General features: G+C 46.3%; 1 pseudogene; it reads left to right on the top strand.

Moving 5' to 3' along the window:
- Nucleotides 1-3529: 3529 nt before the first annotated feature.
- On the top strand, nt 3530-4508 carry LOC105083350 (olfactory receptor 2AT4-like; annotated as a pseudogene).
- The last annotated feature ends 386 nt before the right edge of the window (nt 4509-4894 follow it).

Raw genomic sequence — 4894 nt, 5'->3', positions numbered from 1 at the left:
TTCTTCTCATTATTAGCAAAGCCTGGGGACAAATCCTACCCGTACTCCTCATATATGCTCTAGGAAATGTTGGGGAGTTGATCCCTGAGCAATGGTGGGTCCCCAAGGGAACACCTTCCCAAGGAAAACACCCCAGAAGGCCTGCCTGAAAGGAGGGAGCTGAGGGTTTAATAGACCATGGCTCAGCGTCCAACAACTCCTCACATGGAGATACCACAGGAAACAGCAGTGTGGGCCTGGCTTAACAGGTGAGCTGGGCTAGGGATGGAGACAGGCAGATAAAACAAGGGGTAGGAAGACAGGGGCAGAGAAGCCAGGGCCTATAAACCCAGGCCAGGGATCAGGAAGACTGACTGGGTGTGCACAAGAGGCAGGTGCCCAGAATCCAGGTTGGATGTGCAAACGTGGGCTGTGGGACATTGGACCACACACCTTGGCAGGTCCAGGCAAGTGGGTATACTCACAGGTAGAATTCAAATCATCATCTTATCAAACCATTTCCTCCCACAGTAAAGCCAGGCTGAAGACAACAGTAACCACTGGAAACATTAGCAAACTTTGAGCGCTTACCTGTTCCAGGCCCTTGTGTAGCATTGCCTAAGCATTCTCTCCATAAGGACTCACAACAACCCCAGCGGGTCACAGCTAAGGGAAACGAGCTCAGGGAGGGGAAAGTGACTTGCCCAAGGTGACACAATTGCAGGCAGGAGCTGGAACTGGAATCCAGTCCTTTATGACTCACAAGTGCACACACTTGACCACCAAGACTCACAGGACAGGATGAAGGTAAAGCACTTGGCTGGCAGCAGGAGCTCTCTAGGTGGGAGAACCCTCACCCTCTCCTTTGGGGCATGGACCCTGTGACATCCGCTCTGCTGGACACAGAGGAGACACTCAGAAAAGGGCTCATCAAATTATAAACCCCTCAGAGATCTTTTTCTCCAAACCCCCCACTGCACAGAGGAGAAAACCAAGGCTCAGAGGCCCAAAGTTACAGCAAGCAAGAGGCAGAGCTGGTCTCAAAGCCAGGATTTCTGCTTGCCAGGAAGGGATCCTTTATAGTAGACTGGCTCCTGAACAACCTCTGCTCTCATCAGTCGTGGTCTTGAACAAGGACAATCCTTCTCCAACCCTCAGCTTCTCATTTGTTTAACAGGCATAACCACTCCCTGGCAGTATTGGATTATGGGAGGAGATGATGTTCACGAAGTGTAGCATGAGGTTGGACACTCAGTGATTGGTTTTTCTGTTCTTTTCTGTCCCCACCAGCACTGTAACCGGCTCGTAGACAATCCCAACTGGGAGGATCTACTGGGGCAATTTTTGGGCCTTGGGAAACAGGACCCTTTAGGTCCTAAGCACAGGGCTGCATCACCCAGATGTAGTGTGTAATCCAAAGCAAAACAAGAACTCTAACCTGTAAAAATAAGTGTAAGAGAAGTCCAGCCAAATTTTGGATATTTCCTGTCATGGGTTGGTTGAATGGTGTTTTGAAAGAACAAATGTTAAATTCTTTCAGAAACTACTTTTGGTACCTCTGCTTGGCTGGTGACCCAGCACATACCCATACCTGGTCCACCTGTTCTCTAGTCCAGCACTGCCTGGCAGTGAAAAGCCACGTACCGTCTCTCCGTCAGAGTCTCAGCATCCCTACCTTCATCTGCAAAGCAGTGGGACAGGGGAGGCAGGAGGAGCAACTGACTTGATGGCTCCTTTAGGGTCCCTCTGGCTTTGATGCTCTGTGTTTCTGCCAATCAAATCCCCGGCTCTGCCTCACCCGGGACTGGCAGCCATGATTGCCTCTCTGAGAGCAGAATGTCCAGGGCAGAGCAGAGCAGCTTCATCCTTTTGCTAGGTCCTGGAGTCTGACTTCTAGAACATTATTTCAATGTTCAGTGAAGGAAGATTTGCATTGCCAGATACCAGTTAGTACTCACCATATAGAGACTCAGATAAAAAACTGAAATATAATTTGTCTGATGTTATCAGTGAAAAGACAGAAAGGGAAACAGAAAATTTTGGCCTTAATATTTTCTTCCCTGAAAACCTGAACTTCTGGATTCTCCAGAAAACATGGCATAGAAGAAAGAGTCTTGTCCTGGAAATAAAAGACCTGAGTTCTGGTGGTGGCTCTGCGTCCAGTGCCTGTGGCACTAGAGAAAGGTCCTGCCCTTTCTCTGCTCAGTCTCTGGCCTTCAGGAGGAAAATTGGTTAGATTTGAAAATAAAAAAAAAGTTGTTTCCAACTTTTACATTAGTGGTTTTATGCTTAAAAGGTGTTTTGAGAAGAGAAAAAAATTACAGATGATTCTAGGAAAATCGTGGGGCTACTGCTCATGGACTCATCAGGATCAATGAGGCAGGAATACCAATATCAATATGGACTTGCCTGGGGGATTGCTTAGTCCAAGGGACACATATAAAGTGGAGGGTGAATCAGTATTTCTCTGTTAAAACCCCCCAATCTGTGGGTTGAAAACACTCCCTCCTGATTCCTCTGGGAGGGGTTCTTTTGTCTGGGAGCAGCTATTGCAAGCAGATCTCCAGTTCCTTTCCTTCCAAAATGCTTCCCAAGCAATGACCAGGGAGTAGGGAAGCCTGCTGGCTAGTGGGCGTGCAAAACAGGAGCACCTGCTGAGCTGCAGCGGTCAGTAGGGAGGCAGGTTCAATGGAGTAACACAGATACTGTCTTGGATTCTCTGTTGCTGGCCAACTGTGGGAGAATCCATTAACAGTTCAGACAGGCAGAATCACTACACCAAGCAAATAAGAGAGAAAGGAGCCATTCCCTGGTTAATAATTATGATGGGAAGACAGCATGTTGCTGTAAACCTCAGAGAAATCAGCTCTCCCTAGCAACGTGGTGACAAAGATGTCACTTTTTCAAAATTTAAAGCAAATGCCAAAAGAGAAAGGAGCTTAGGGGCCTGGTTTAAGAGATCTAATATCTCCAGAAGGACCATATGGGACATGGAAAAGGGGATCAGCATAAGTTCTTAGCACTTAACTGAAATTAAATAATTATGTGATTCTTTGCTGAATGTCTTTTTTTTTTTTTTTTTTTGGTGTGGGGAGGGAGGTAATTAAGTTTATTTACTTATTTTTAGAGGAGGTACTGGGGATTGAACCAGGACCTTGTGCATGCTAAGCGTGTGTTCTACCACTTTAGCAATACCCTCCCCTCCTTTAATGTCTTTCTCTACCACCAAAATTTCAGATCCATGAAGTTAGAGACCTTATTTGTTTTGTTCAACTTGTTATATACCCAGTATATAATACATGATTTTGTATATCATAGGTACTTTTTCCATACTTAATTTAAAAAAAGGAAAAATAGATGGAGGGTGAAGGATGAAGGGATGAAGGATGAAGGCAGATCCCATCATCTCTCTTCTAGAGTTGGCTGTAAATAAAGATAGTTATATTAATTATACAGTGATTATTATGTAATTCTCATTCCAGAATCACTGATTTTTCTGGTTCCCACCTGTTCCCACTACCTACCACCTGGGCATACAGCTTAACCCATCATGGAAACTGTAGCCTATAATGGATCAGAGGGCTCATCGACCATCTTCTTCCTTATGGGCATCCCTTCTCTGCCAAAATCCCTCTTCCTTCCTATCTTCTTTGTCTTTCTCCTCCTCTATCTGCTCATCCTGGTGGATAACACCCTGATCCTGGTGTCTGTGGTGATAGAGCCCAGACTCCACAAGCCCATGTACTTCTTCCTGATCAACCACTCAGCCCTGGACATTCTTTTCACTACAACCACTCTCCCCAAGATGCTGTCCCTAAGATGCTGTCCCTACTCTTACTTGGGGACTACTACCTCAGCTTCACTGCCTGCTTCCTGCAGATGTACCTCTTCCACAGCTTCTCCTGCTCTGAAGCCTTCAATTGGTGGTCATGGCTTATGACCGCTATGTGGCTATCTGCCGCCCACTGCACTACCCTGTCCTCATGACCTCACAGATCAATGCTGCACTGGCAGCCAGTGCCTGGCTCACTGCCCTCCTCCTGCCCATCCCAGCAGTGGTGCAGACCTCCCACATGGCTTTTGACAGCACTGCTCACATCTACCATTGCTTCTGTGACCACCTGGCTGTGGTCCAGGCCTCCTGTTCTGACACCACACCCCAGACCCTCATAGGCTTTTGCATCGCCATGGTGGTGTCCTTCCTGCCCCTTCTCCTGGTGCTTCTCTCCTATGCCCACATCCTGGCCTCGGTGCTTTGCATCAGCTCCCGAGAAGGACGCTCAAAAGCCTTCTCCACGTGCAGCTCCCACCTGCTGGTGGTTGGCACCTACTACTCCTCCATTGCCATAGCCTATGTGGCCTATAGGGCAGACCTGCCCCTTGACTTCCACGTCATGGGCAACGTGGTGTATGCTATTCTCACATCAGGCCTCAACCCCCTCATCTACACACTGAGGAACAAGGATGTCAAAGCAGCCATCAACAAAATGGCACATCCCCAGGACCCAAAGAATGCTGGGAAATCCTGATTCATAGGTGTAACTTTATCTTCTCACAAACACAAATAACAGTAGAGGGAAAAGTGGACATTTCAGATAGCCAGACAATTAGAATAACAATTCTCAAAGTACAGTCCTAGGTATTCTTCCATTGTAATAAAATAATGATTTTCTTTCCTTATTTCACAGACAAAATGGGTTGGATTTTTCTATTCAATTTTAAAGCTGTGAATCCTAAATTTCACAAGACTGTGAGTACAGTTGTGGGCACATTTCCATTATTTAAGCAATTTTGATTCTCAGAGACTTCAAGTATTTGACTAGAAAGAAATTCAGTCTTTTCCTTTGTATTTCCTCTTCTAATATTTCTAAATGTCCCCAGAATTGCTGACACATAGATATGAATCAGCTTTGCC

Source organism: Camelus bactrianus, chromosome 10, assembly GCF_048773025.1.
Source record: "Camelus bactrianus isolate YW-2024 breed Bactrian camel chromosome 10, ASM4877302v1, whole genome shotgun sequence".
NCBI classification, from domain to species: domain Eukaryota; kingdom Metazoa; phylum Chordata; class Mammalia; order Artiodactyla; family Camelidae; genus Camelus; species Camelus bactrianus.
The sequence above is the reverse complement of the archived record's forward strand: the minus strand, read 5'-3'. Positions and strand labels throughout refer to the sequence as shown.